Below are 15,390 nucleotides of genomic sequence, written 5' to 3' on the forward strand. Positions count from 1 at the left end.
TATTTAATGAATCGTGTTTTTTACCCTCATTTGGATAGATTTGTGGTCAATGATATATTGATCTATTCCAAGACAGAATTGAAGCATGCTTAACACTTGAGATTCATGTTACAGACTTTGAGAGAAAAATAGTTGTACTCAAAGTTTAGTAAATGTGAATTCTGGCTTCACAAGGTTGGGTTTTTAGGTCACATAGTATCAGCTGACGGGATTCAAGTTGATCTGAGTAAATTTTTTGCTGTGGTGAATTGCAAAACCCCGAAAAATGTTTTTAAGGTGCAAAGTTTCTTGGGTTTAGCAAGCTACTACCATCGTTTTCTTAAAAATTTCTCGATCATTGCTTTACCAGTGACCAGGTTGCTATAGAAAAATGTTGAGTTTGTTTGGTGTGATAAGTGCCAACAAAGTTTTGATTAGCTGAAAAACATGTTGACAGAAGCTTCAGTGTTGCCTCAACCTGAGTCTGGGGTAGCATATATTGTTTATAGTGATGCGTCTCTCAACAATTTGGGTTGTGTATTGATTGAGGAAGGGAAAGTAATAGCTTCTACTTCACAATAGTTAAAGCCACACAAAAGAAATTATCCTACTCATGATCTCGAATTGGCTGCAATTATATTCGCTCTAAAGATTTGGAGACGTTATTTATACGGAAAGAAATGTTGCGTGTTTACGGATCAAAATTTTTTTAAGTATTTAATGACTCAGAAAGAACTAAATTTGAGACAGAGACGTTGGTTAGAGCTACGAAAAGATTATGATCTGGTTTACTGATTATCATCTGGGAAAGGTTAATATGGTTGCGGATGCTCTCAATTGAAAGTCATCATTATTTACGCTTCAAGCGTTGAACACTCATTAGCTCTGAATGAAGATGGTTCAGTACTAGTAGAATTGATAACTAAACCCCTATTTCTACAACATATTAGGGAGACAACGATCCGAAATTGATAATGAAGCAACAATTGGTTCAGAATAATTTGATTACTGAGTATAGTGTTAATGATGATGGACATTGTGTTATCGTGATAGGATTTGCGTTCTGAATGATTTAGATTTGAAACATGATATTCTGTCTAAAGCTCACATTAGTATGTATTCTATTCATCCTGGTAGCATGAAGATGTACTGTAATTTAAAATAGATGTATTGTTGGTCAGATATGAGACGTGAAATTTGTGAGTTCGTAGCTAAATGTTTGATTTGTCAACAGGTAAAAGTAGATCATTAGGTATTGTCAGGTTTACTACAACTTATCATGATTTCTAAGTGGAAGTGGCAGCGAGTCACGATGGATTTTGTATCTAGTTTGCCTATAACTCGTAAAAAGAAATATTCGATATGGGTGATTGTTGACAGATTGACTAAGTCGACACACTTTATTCCAGTCAGAATAGATTTCTCACTTGAAATATTATTGAAATTATATGAGCTAGAGATTGTAAGGTTGCACGAGGTTCTGATATCTATTTTTTTTATCGTGATTCAAGGTTTACATCGATATTTTGTAATAAAATTCACGAGGCTTTGGGCACTAAACTCAATTTCAATACAACATTTCATCCTCAGGAAAACGAGAAATCAAATGAGTGATACAAATTTTGGAAGATATACGATGATGTTGTATACTCGAGTTTGAAGATAGCTGGGAAAAGTACCTACCGTTATCTGAATTCACTTATAATAACATTTATCAATCCAGTATAAAAATGGCTCCATTTGAAGCTTTTTACGGAAGAAAGTGTAAAACACCGTTGTATTGGTCTGAATTAAGCAAATCTAAAATGGTGGGAATTGATTAGATCCAAGGAACTAAAGACAAAGTTTGAATTATTCGAGATTGCTTGAAAGTTGCATCTGATCGTTAGAAATCGTACGCGAACCTGATAAGAAAAGATATAGAATTTGCTGTTGGTGATCGAGTATTTCTAAAAGTGTTTCCGTGGAAGGAAGTGCTACATTTTGGCAGGAAAGGAGAGTTGAGCCCGAGATTTATCGGACCATATGAGATTGTTGAAAGAAACGACACGGTAGCCTCCAAATTTTCTTTGCCCTCTATGTAACACCCCTAACCCGTATGCGTCGCCGAAACAGGGTTATGAAACATTACCAGAATATACAGATCAAGTAAACAAATATTTCATTTTATACAGTATTCATGTCAGAAATAAAACATAATGTCACTTATATGAACCCTCGAGGTCCAAAGCATGCATTAGAAACAAGTCGGGACTAAACTGGGTACTTAGAGAATTTTTCCTAAAATCTCAAAATTTTGCCTAGGTGCAGAGGTCACACACTCGTGTGGTCAGGCCGTGTGAACCACGCCCGTGTCCAAGGTCGTGAACTCTCTGACTTGGGTCACACAGCCAAGCCACACGCACGTGTGCTAGGCTACGTGTAAATACCTAGGCATTCTGTTTTGAAATTTTAGAGATGCAGGGGACACACGGCCAGGTCACACGCCCATGTGCTAGGCTGTGTGTCACCTACAACTGAGAAACAGGCGTGTGGACGAAAATAGGTTATTTTCAAAGCCATATTTCTCACCGTATTTTGTCATCCTCCTACACCAACACTTTAACATATTCACAAGCTATTATAGGTCATTTATCCTAACTCAAAATCAAGTCCTATACATGATATAATACCTCATATAATCAAGTATACACACTTACTTAAATTACCAAATTCACATATATGCATATCTTATCAAATATGCTAACTTAATTCAATCATCAATATGCCAATATAATTTCTATCAATCAACCATTTCAAACAGATACGAAACATATCCATCACATGCCATTCCAATGGCTAGTTACACTTAAAGCATCTATTTGCTGATATTAGCCAATTAACCTATACATGCCATTATAACCATAATTGATAGTGTGAGTGATCTCTGCCAAGCTTCTAATCCAACGAGCCTTCAAATTACTATAAAAACAAGGGAAAAGAAAATGGAGTAAGCATGAAATGTTTAGTAAGTTTGTATAACATGGTAATTAACTTACCATTCATTTAAGTTCAATATAAACATACAAGGCACATTCATTCAACTTGATCACGGGCCCTAACACATATCCTCATCACCCTTGTTAGTCATATATTTCACATAAATATCAAGAAACATGTATGGGCTCAACAATAATTAGATTTCCATGTACATATACTTTCCACGTCATGTATTTATATAACATATACAAATCATATCCTTGTATTTCAAGTGCACTTTCATAATAATTCGTCTCGAATTCAGATTATTTCATGTCAGAACTTTGCCCATTAAATCTTTTGAAATGTCAGTGTCACACGGGTAATACACTCAAGGAGTACAAATCTATAATCATGGGTGAACATATTCAGCAAACAAATTCCATGTTCATATATTATCATCTTGTATTTCCATATATCATGTATCATCATTTTCATGTATTTCAGGCAGATACGTGTATCAGTTCATTTCATGTTCACATTTTCTCATGTCAAGACTTTGCCTGTTGAATCATTTAAAACATCGATGGATACACAAGTAGTACACTCGAAGTGTACAAATTAGAAATCTGTCAATTCATATTCAAGAGTTCTCTTTAAAGCATATAATCGGGAAATCCTCTCTCAAGTCGTATAATAGAAAGCTCACAAATAGCCATTAATTGGGAAGCTCACAAATAGCCTATCAGGAAGCTTATCTGGGCTATATAACAAGAAGCTCATAAGAGCCATAATCAGGAAGTTCACAAAGAACTTTTAATCAAGAAGCTCACGAAGAGCCTTTAATCAAGAGTGTAACATCCCGATTTTTGACTAGTCAGAATAGTTGATCGCGTGATTCGTAACAAGTAATAAATATTTATAATGAAGATAAAACCTAAACTAACTATTATGATGACGAAAAGGCAAGCGCACTTATCAAACAATAGTATAGTAATGGCAAGACCGGGATATCGTATCCAAGGGAACTAAAAGTACTAGTAATAACGATCTTTTTATTATCTAGCCTAAGAATAAAAGGGTTTGTTTATTAAACTAATTATTTAAACTAATTAACTGGTTTAATTAAAGCAAAGAGAAAATTTGGAAAGAGACTTGAAGAAAAGCAATTGATAAAGACGACACCTAATAAGGACTCCACCTAGATTTCACTTATTATCTGACTCTGACCCAAATGATTTATTCGCTTGCCTTGATCCGTGAGACTCCCTAACCTATGTTATTATCCCTTTCGAGACTAATAACGTCTAACCCTCAGTTGAATTAATCGAAATTTCTTTCTTAATTAAAACCCCTAAGGAAGTAGTAAGTCACTCTATGGAGTCCCATATTAGGTTTCACCCTAATCCAGCAAAATCTCGTAACCCTATTTCTAGGCATTCGATCAACTCTGCTTAATTATGTCAAATCTACTCTTAGGCAGGGTCTATTCCTCCTTTGCATAAGCACATCAAATCATGAATTAATACCCAGAATATTAACTCAAGTATTAAGAACACATAATTAAGAACAAATCAATTATTTATCATACAGTTCAGGTAATAATAACAAGATCCATCATAGTTTTTATCCCCCTTAGGTATCTAAGGGGTTTAGGTCATAATAAAATAAGAGTACATCTCAAAAGTATGAAAATAACAAAACATAAAGAAAACTCTAAAACATCTAAAGGAATTCTGAGAGAGATTGTTAGTCTTGGAGTAGCTCCGGCTTTTGAGATGGATCGTCTGGCTTTCTTCAAGTAATTGCCGATGTGTGGTACTGTATTCCAGAAAAGTTCTGGAAAGAGCGGCCTCCTTCTAGGTCACACTTAGGGTGTTTATATAGGCTTTGGATTGGCTTTCTTCCTCCCTAAGTACCCTTTTCCGTGTAAAATACAACTCTTTGAAAAAAGGACACGCTCGTGTGCCACGGCCGTATGACGTGATTACCAAGCCGTGTTCGATCCGTTGAATTGTACAAGGCCGTGTGGGCCCAATGGCCAGGCCGTGTGAATCGTGAAAACCTTGGTCGACGCCCCCGAAGGCCACAGACGTGTAAGATGCTCGTGTGGCAAGGCTTAGGCCGTGTTATCTTCTCGATTTGGTTCGTTTTTGTCCGTTTTTAGCTCATTTTTGGCTCCTTTCGACTCTTGGTGCTCTCTTGAGTACAAAACATGAAATAACCGGATTAAGAGCACCAAAATCCATAAATCTAGTAATAAACATCCATAAATATTCTAAGTATTTAGGGTATAGATATGTATAATTTGGCATTTATCAAATACCCCCACACTTAAGCATTTGCTTGTCCTTAAGCAAAATTCTCATTTACTGCTAGAATGCATTCTTCTTAATCACGTAATCATTACTGATAATGTTACAAGTTATTCCACAGAAAATCATACAGTGAGAATTCAACTATAGGGGTATTAAAAGCCTCAAACAATCTAAATCGAATACTTTGACAATAAAATTATAGGTAATCTCCTTCCTTCAAGTAATTACCTTTAGTTCTAAATATACAAGAGATGACATCCTCATTAAAGGTTCACTGAAATCACTCAAAGTGTTTAAGGTTCAAGATTAAGCACTCGATTGTCTAACATGAAAAGTTATTACCATAGGCTTGCATGAAAATCAAATATCCGCCACTTGTAAATGATACAATATACTAATCAAAAGGTCTTTGCATGGTTGTAATGGGGTTTAGGTTACAGGTACGGATACAAGCTGAAGAGAAAAGGGTTAGAATCAAGATAATTTCAATATATTACCCCACTATTAGAAACTTAATTACTGAACCACAAACAAATATCTAGAACTATTTTACATGACAACTTTAGCTTGCTGAGAATTACAATAATAATACTAAGTTTTTTTTTAAGAACAAATCAAGTCAATACAATATGGAAATCAGATTTCATGATTTAGTAACAAAAAATGGTGAACATAGTGAGGTAACAGTATTAAATTCAATCTCGATAAAAAGGGTCAAACTATGTAAGAGGATTTTAACAATAATGGGTTAATAGGTTAATGATAAGGGTTAATCAAAGAAAAGGATTAGTAGGCTCAAAAGGGGTTCACTAAGGGTTTAATTATGTGGGAAGGCTTTTTATAGAGTAAATGGGTTAAATCCTAAGTGCCTTTATCAGCTTAGTATAACAAATCATACGTGTGACCTCAATATGTATAATCGAAGCAAGTTCTAGAATAACAGTTCAATGTTGACACACTCAAACCACAAAAGAAGTGAGCAAGAAAGAAAGCTATATGCTCAAAAGGCTCAAAAATCTCACCAAAAATTTGGGTTTTTTATGTCATTCCTGTATACTTAAGATTTCAAGATAATACCTCAATTTAGGAAAATAATCTAAAAATTTTTGGTTCTCAAAATATCAACTTATCATGCTCGATTCTTTAAGGTCCTATAATCAAATAATCATGCATAATTCCCTTGGTCTAATTCACGACATATCAACAATAATTGTAGATCAATTAGAATTCATTCTATCAATATTATGAGAAAATCACTTAAGCACAAGACCAAATTCAGGGGTTTGAGAATAATGCAAAAAGTTAGGTTTCATGTTCACCCCCCACACTTAAGATGTACATTGCCCTCAATGTACAAAGATATATTATTCAAAATAAAGAAAATCATAAGAGGAAAGGAGGTGAAACTCCCTGTTATATGGATGTGGAGCTTGATCCTGAGGATGGAATGTTCGGGGAAAGTGGTGGCTGCCATTGTTCGTGGCTAGATGAAGAAATTGGGTCGTGGAACATGACACTCGTGAGGTATTGTTTCCCTTTTGTTTCCTCATTCTGTAAAATATTCCTAGCAGCTTTGCTTGGAAGTCTATAGAATCATGGAGAGCTTATTAAGAGTTGGTGTAGAAGAGAGGGTAGTGGAATTACTTGTTAGAAATACCAGAAAATGGAAAAAAAAGTAAAATTTACTAATATAGATATGTCTTTCAAAATAAAATAATAATAAAATTGAAATAAAAATAAAAATTAAAAGAAAAATAAAAATAAAAATAAAAATAAGAATAAATAATAAAAAATAAAAGGAATCAATGATCCTCGTCGGTGGGGCCCTCAGGTGGTGGTGCTGGAGTGGTGATGTGGAAGTGTTGGCATAGCTGCCGCATCATGGCCTACATATCGTCCATCTGTCGGTCCCATCGCTGATCTCGCTTGTGGATCATCTCGAACTCTGTAGTGCAATACTGCTCAAGATGGGCGAGTCGGTCGGTAAGGTGTGCCAATGAAATAGCCGCATGAGCTGGTCGTTCCCTAGGTGGCGCGGTAGAAGGCTCCTCGTGCTGTGGGGGAACATCATCAGGGATGTCCTCAGGATCCTACTCGTCAATGGCATGCGAGAGACGGTACTGAGGAAGATCGATCCCACGTTGGCACTCGATCATCCTTATGTGTAACGTAGTCGTGATGCCCTGTGGGGAAACCTGACCTATCAGGGTAAGCGTTGATGACTAGGCCGCGGTGTTGAGGAGGCCGAAGTGTCTGGCAAGGTGCGTCCCGTAGGGGCCAATAAATATCACTCCCTTCCTATGCCGCTCGGTCTGATGCGAATGGCGAAAGCAATGAAGTATGCTAAGTTGGTCACGTGTGCATTCGCCATACACCATAAATAGTAGGCGTCGTGGGTGGTAGCGACGCTGGTGCTCTCTCTCCTCCCGGTGAAGGTGTGTGCCAATATGGCATGGAGATATCGTAGGGAAAGAGGGAGAGCTGAGGCCTTCGAATGGCTGGGGTCGTAGGTGGAAGAGAGTGGTGCCAAAGCCTTCCAGCACAAGGAGGGGGAGATGTGGATATTGCGTGGTAGCGTATTCATGTCCTCCTCCTCCATAAACTCATCGGTGTAAAGTCCCAGAGCAACTCCAAACTCTGGGACACTCATCGCACGAACTAGACAGCCTAATCGAAAGTGAATGGTGCCTGGGTTGTCATTGTTCGTCATCACCACCTGTAAATGAAAAGTAGAGCATAATTCTAAAGTTAGCTCTAGATAAGTGGGCTCGGTAATAGCAAAAAACCGTTCCCATAGGTCTGTGGATAGGAGGGCGCAGATGGCATCAGCGAGCTTGACTTGCTCTACGGTAGCTCGGTCGATGCAGCGACTTGTGGTGATGGGTCGTGCGCATAGTATTTGAAATAGCTCCTTCTGCGAAGCTTGTGGAAAGTCAAGGAACGGGGGCCAAACTTTGACTGTAGCACGCACCGAGGAAGAACCCGGTCCCCTACATCTCTTTGAGGATGAGACTGTGGCCTTCTTTCCTCTTGATGACGAAATAATGTACCTAAAAATATATGAGCAGTGATAGAATCCACGATACATCAGTAGTTAAGCAAGAGGCCCAAATCTAGTATATGCTATTTAACGGCTTAAATAATTCAAATATAGAAAATTTAAAGTAAATTCCTAACTTGTCTAAAGCAAAATAGTACAATATCTATGTAAAGCATGTAGAATACTAATGTAGCAATACAAATTGGAAAAATAATGTTGAGAAAGTAAACCAAGGGCTGTTGTATGGTGGCGCACAGGAGTGTGGTGGCGAGCACGGGCGTGTGACGCAGAGAGGAAGCCGTATGGTGGGAAAAATGGAGGGTATAGAGAGGGGAATGTGGGGATTAATGCAAGGGGAATGGCTTTCAGGGTAGTTTGAGGGCTAGGGAAGTGAGAATCTTGGGAATGGTGGCTGGAATAAGGATTAGGGAGTGGGGAAGAGGAGTTTTTGGCTATGTTTTTAAAAGGGGGGAGAAGATGAACAGTGGCTTGTTTATATAGGGAAGGTGCACACGGCCTAGGGCCATGCCCGTGTACTTTGAGGGTGAGCCCGTGTTTTTTGAATTTTACGAGTTAGGTCGTGCCCGGCTATTATCACACGCCCATATGTCTTGGGCGTGTGTTAAACACAGCCATGTCGCATGGCCGTGCCTAGCTTTGTTTGCTTCTCCCACGTCCGTGTTTTATGGTAGCACGCCCGTGTATTATTGTACACTGCTGAATGGCACGGGCGTGTCGCACTCCCGTGTCGAAGAAACAGAATCGAGCCTTGTCCCTAGCATGCCTATGTGTCTTCATTCCCACACCGTGGTCTCCTATCAAGTTCACCCACGGCCATGTCGCACGGCCGTGGGGATTTATCGCACCCCGTGTTTTGGGGAAATCATGTCTTGATTCAACACGGCCATATTGCACAGCCGTGGTTTCTTCCCCTGTTTGGTCATGGCTTTAGGCACACCCGTGTGTCTGGCCGTGTGTGCTAAAAAACTTTGCAATTCAAAGATTAAGTTAAGGATCCAAAGTGTTAGAAAATAAAAATAAAGAAATCAAAATATGTTAGTGCTCGGGTTACCTCCCAAGAAGCATTTATTTATAGTCTAAGCTCGACTTACCTCTCCGTTGAATGATCATGGTGGTTCGAGGAGTTCATACTCCTCATTCCTGTTGTCAATTTTAAAATAAGGTTTTAAACGGGCGTTGTTTACCTTAAAAGTGCCGAACTTGGGATGACTCACGTCCACTATACCGAATGGAAAAATACTAAGTACCATAAGAGGGATTTCCTCATTTTGTGTGGTTGTGACAATGTGATGATCAACGACATCTAGTAAGACTGTATTGCCAACCTTAAATTGATTAGGAGAGGTATCGGGCTTGTTTTTGCGTAGTTTCGGTTTATCATGTATTCTCGGTTTGTGTTCTCACCATTCGTCTAGCTCCTCTATCCGTAGTCTTCGTTCTTCATAGACATATTTGTTCTCTTTGTGATAGTAGCGCACTGTCTCTATTGTCTTGGTTTGAAGAAGTTCCTGCAAGGATGATTGAATATTAGTTTTATCATCGACAAGTTTTATAGCATTAGCTTGAGTCTTAGAGGTTTTGATTGAGTCGCGTGCTTGGAGTGTTACTGCGTCGTCACCTACACGAAGTGTTAGCTCTCATGTGCCTACATTAATAATGGTTCTGGCAGTTGCTAAAAATAGTCATCCTAAAATTAAAGGTACCTCGTTATCCTTATCCATATCTAAGACAAAAAAGTCTACTGGGTAAATAATTTTATCAATTTTAACGAGAATGTCTTCAATAATACCCTTAGGAAAATCTAATTGTTTTGTCAGCTAATTGTATGCTCATCCTAGTCTGTTTGGGTTTACCGAGACGTAGTCGTTTGAACATTTTATACGGCATAACATTTATACTTGCTCCTAGATCAGCTAAAACATTATTCACAGATAGACTACCAATTAAACAAGGAATTGTAAAACTTCCTAGATCTTTCCATTTTTTAGGTAGCTCATTCTTTAGAATAGCTGAGCAGACTGTATTGAGTTCCACATGTGATGTAGTGTCTAATTTCCTTTTATTGCTCAAAAGTTCCTTTAAAAATTTTGCTGAGTTGGGCATCTACGAAAGAACTTCAATAAAGGGTAAGTTAATATGTAATTTATTTAAGAGTTTGACAAACTTACCGAATTGTTCTTATGTTCTGTCTTTCGTCATCACTTTAGGATATGGCACACGAGGTTCATGATTCGTACTTACCTGTTTGGGATCATTATTGTTTACCTCTTCTCGTATTTTGTTCATCGTGTTGTCTTGCTGTAATTCTGGTTCAGGTGGAATGAATCCTTCCTTATCTTGAGTGCTAATTGCATTGAGGTGTTCCCTTGGATTAGGTTCAGTATTACTTGGTAGGCTACCTTGTGGTCGTTTGGAGATTAGTTTGGATAGCTGGCCTATCTGAGTTTCGAGTCCTTGGATCAATGCTTGTTAATTCTTAAGTGCTATCTCGGTATTTTGGAAATGGGTTTCTGACACCGAGATGAATTTAGAAAGCATCTCTTCAAGGTTCAGTTTCTTCTCTTGTTGATAAGGTGGCTGTTGAAAACCTTAAGGATTTTGTGGCTTTTGATTCCCTTGACCACCCCAGGAAAAATTTGGGTGGTTCCTCCAACCTGCATTATAAGTATTACTGTATGGGTTATTTTGAGATCTAAAGTTATTGTTACCCATATAGTTGACTTGTTCCTCTTCGGTTGTGGGATTGAAGGATTGATGTTCTGTATGCACACCTCCGCCACTTGAGTTACACCTCATTACTGAATGTACCTGCGTAGAACCAAGTAAACCGTCAATCTTTTTATTGAGAAGTTCTACCTGATTAGAGAGCATGGTGACTGAATCGATGTTATAGATGCCGACTGTTTTCGTTGGCTTTGTCCTCATAACCTGCCATTGATAGTTTTTCAGTGACATCTCCTCTATGAATTCATAGGCATCTTCCAGTGTTTTATTGTTAATGGTTCCGCCAGCAACTGCGTCAATCATTTTTCTTGTCGAAGGATTCACACCATTGTAGAATGTTTGAACTTGCAGCCAAAGTGGTAACCCATGGTGAGGGCACCTTATCAGTAAGTCTTTGTATCTCTCCCATGCATCGTAAAGTGTTTCTAAATCCATCTGCACAAAAGAAGAGATATCATTACGCAATTTAGCCGTTTTAGTCGGCAGAAAATATTTTAGTAAAAACTTCTCAGTCATTTGTTCCCAAGTAGTGATGGACCCTCGTGGTAACGAGTTCAACCACTATTTAGCTTTGTTTCTCAGTGAAAAGGGAAATAATCAAAGACGAATAGCATCATCAGAAACGCCATTGATTTTGAATGTATCGTAAAATTCAAGAAAATTCGCCAAATGCGTGTTGGGATCCTCATCCTGCAAACCATCAAACTGAACAAACTGCTGTATCATCTAAATTGTGTTAGGTTTTAGCTTGAAATTATTCGTAGCAATAGCAGGTCTAACTATACTAGACTCAGTTCCTGTTAAAGAAGGTTTAGCATAGTCATACATAGTACGTAGAGCAGGATTTTGATTAGCTACAATTGCAGGAGGCAGCTGATCACTTGGATTTTCGGCCATCTCTTTGGTTGAGGTTTGAGTATCGTCTTCTTGCTCGTTCTCCGTGTAGCGTAAATTACTCCTTATTTCTATTTGATTTTTGTGAATTGTATGATCGATTTCTTCGTCAAAGAGTAATGGTCCTAACGTGTTTCTTCTAGTCATAAACTATAAAAAACCTGCCAAGAGAGAGAAAAAGTAAATCACTAAATAATAAAATAAAATAAAATTGCAAGAAAAATAAATGGCTAAAGTAATAAAAATTTAGTGTTCCTAATATTTCAGTTCCCCGGCAACGGCACCAAAAACTTGATCGCGTGATTCGTAACAAGTAATAAATATTTATAATGAAGAGCAAACCTAGACTAACTATTATCACAACGAAAAGACAAGCGCACCTATTGAACAATAGTATAGTAATGGCAAGACCGGGATATCGTATCCAAGGGAACTAAAAGTACTAGTAATAATGATCTTTTTATTATCTAGCCTAAGAATAAAAGGGTTTGTTTATTAAACTAGTTATTTAAACTAATTAACTAATTTAATTAAAGCAAAGAGAAAATTTGGAAAAAGACTTGAAGAAAAGCAATTGATAAAGACGACACCCAAGGAGGAATCCACCTAGATTTCACTTGTTATCTGACTCTGAATCGAACGATTTATTCACTTGACTTGATCCATTAGACTCCCTAACCTATGTTATTATCCCTTTCGAGACTAATAACGTCTAACCCTCAGTTGAATTAATCAAAATTTCTTTATTAATTAAAATCCCTAGGGAAGCAGTAAATCACTCTATGGACTCCCATATTAGGTTTCACCCTAATCTAGCAAAATCTCGTAACCCTATTTCTAGGCGTTCGATCAACTCCACTTAATTATGCCAAATCTACTCTTAGGCAGGGTATATTCCTCCTCTGTATAAGCACATCAAATCATGAATTAATACCCGGAATATTAACTCAAGCATTAAGAACACATAATTAAGAACAAATCAAGTATTTATCATACAGTTTAGATAATAATAACAAGATCCATCATAGGTTTTATCCCCCTTAGGTATCTAAGGGGTTTAGTTCATAATAATATAAGAGTACATCTCAAAAGTATGAAAATAACAAAACATAAAGAAAACTCTAAAACCCCTAAAGGAATTCTAAGAGCGATCTTCAGTCTTAGAGTAGCAGAGCTTTTGAGATGGATCGTCTGGCTTTCTTCAAGTAATCCCTGGCGTGTGGTACTGTATTCTAGAAAAGTTTTGGAAATAGCGGCCTCCTTCTAGGTCACACTTAGGGTGTTTATATAGGCTTTGGATTGGCTTTCTTCCTCCCTAAGTACCCTTTTCCGTGTAAAATACAACTCTTTGGAAAAAGGACACGCCCGTGTGCCACGATCGTGTTACGTGATTACCAGGCTGTGTTTAATCTGTTGAATTGCACACGGCCGTGTGGGCTCAATGGTTAGGCCGTGTGAATTGTGAAAACCTTAGTCGACACCCCCGAAGGCCACGGGTGTGTGAGATGCCCGTGTGGCAAGGCTTAGGCAATGTCATCTTCTCGATTTGGCCATTTTTGTCCCTTTTTAGCCCGTTTTTGGCTCCTTTCGACTCTTGGTGCGCTCTTGAGTACAAAACATAAAATAACCAGATTAAGAGCACCAAAATCCACAAATCTAGTAATAAACATCCATAAATATGCTAAGTATTTGGGGTATAGATATGTATAACTTGGCTTTTATCAATAGTAGTTTTGAGACCACAAATTTGAGGTCATAACATTTATTTTGTTATTCTTTTGAGGTCTACAACATGGTAATATGATTGTGTAAAAATTTTGTTAGGAAATTCTATCGTTTGAATGTTTAATTTGTGAAAAAAGACTAAACCGCATAAAATGCTAAAGTTGTGTTCTATTAGCTAAATGTGTTAAATAGTTATAGAAATTTAGGGTTGAGGTCCATAATGAGTAAATATGCCATTATATGTATGAATGGATGTTCATGGAGAAGAAAAGTCAAAAAAGTCAAAATTTGGTATGGGTTGGTATTTGATGACAAAAGCAAAAACTAATAAAATAAAACAAATGGCCATCTTTCTTCTCCATCTCTTCTTCACCAAAAATTAAAGAGGAAAATCTCCATGGGAGTTTGAAATTTTCAGCAAAATAAACCCTCTACATGTAAGTCATTTTGGTGTTAGTTTTTGAAGTTTTTAATGTTTTTGAGACCCTTGAAGCATGATATAGCTATTTCTACCATTATTTTGGGCTAGGGATTATGTTCAAAAATTTACCCATGTGTGTCATGCATGTATTTTGATGATTAATTGAGGAATATGAAAGTTTGGTGATAGATGAACATCTTTTTCAAAGTGATTTTTCATGAAAACACTTAACAGGGATTGTTTGTAAGACATGTAAAAAGAGGTGTTAAAAATGTAATTTGCTGAAAAACATGGGTTATTGTAAGAGGGTATATAAATTAGCTTAGCTTGGGTAACAAAGAAATTGGCCGCATTTCATTTTATGAGCCTAGGGGCTACATTATAATTATGTGAAAGTTTAGGGGCAAAACTATAATTTTGCTAAAATATGATTTATGGGCTGTTTTGAATAATGTGGTAATTAAATAATGAAATTTGCTATTATAGATCTAGAAAATCGGATCCGATCCTAGATCGAGGAAAAAGTAAGATCTTGGACTAAATCGAATAGATTGACCATATTTTTGTATCAAGGTAAGTTTGTGTGGAATTGATACAACATTTTATTATGTATTTAGCATTTAATGTTCCATGAATTGTATAATTGTCTTCGTGAATATTATTGATGTTATCCGACAAAGAATTTATGTGATGAAAGTCGGTTGAACCTTAGGAATAGTTAAGGTACAAATATCATGACATTTAGGTTGATAAGATCCCGTATAAGACCATATATGGGATATGGCATCGACATCGTTATGTGTTATCATGTAAGACCATATTTGGGATATGGCATTGATATGAGATTTCGTGTAAGACTGGCATCTTAATGTGTGTATGATAATCCTGAGTATCCTTAGTATTCCAAGTGGTTCAACGGGTAGTCTAAGGATTCGTCAAAGAAATGACAAGGTATGATCATGTTGGAAGGGTACAGGTATGTATGCCAAGCTCGTTGTTATTGAGATTATGAAATGATAAAACTTCGATAAGAGGAGAATAAAGAAATTATGTTCTTGAGTTCTATTGAACATTATGTAAATTGAACGAGGTTGGGTATGACTACAATGATTATTGAGAATGAGATGAGTCAAGTTATGTTATGTATGTGTATGAAAATGCATATTCTTATTGCTTATTAATTACATGTAAGCTTACTAAGCTTTATGCTTACCCCTCTCTTTTTCATTTTCTTATAGTATTGCCAAGTTAGCTCGGGGATCAAAATACGTCGGAGGCACGTTCACACTATCGATTGGATTATTTGGGTA

General features: G+C 37.2%; 1 non-coding gene across 1 annotated transcript; it reads left to right on the forward strand.

Annotated features, from left to right (window-relative positions):
• The first annotated feature begins 11,401 nt into the window (after nt 1–11,401).
• LOC121228487 (small nucleolar RNA R71) lies at nt 11,402–11,508 on the forward strand. The gene has a single exon (XR_005926063.1). It is a non-coding gene; the product is annotated as a small nucleolar RNA R71 (small nucleolar RNA).
• Nucleotides 11,509–15,390: the final 3,882 nt, after the last annotated feature.

Source organism: Gossypium hirsutum, chromosome A04 (genome assembly GCF_007990345.1).
Source record: "Gossypium hirsutum isolate 1008001.06 chromosome A04, Gossypium_hirsutum_v2.1, whole genome shotgun sequence".
Lineage (NCBI taxonomy): Eukaryota > Viridiplantae > Streptophyta > Magnoliopsida > Malvales > Malvaceae > Gossypium > Gossypium hirsutum.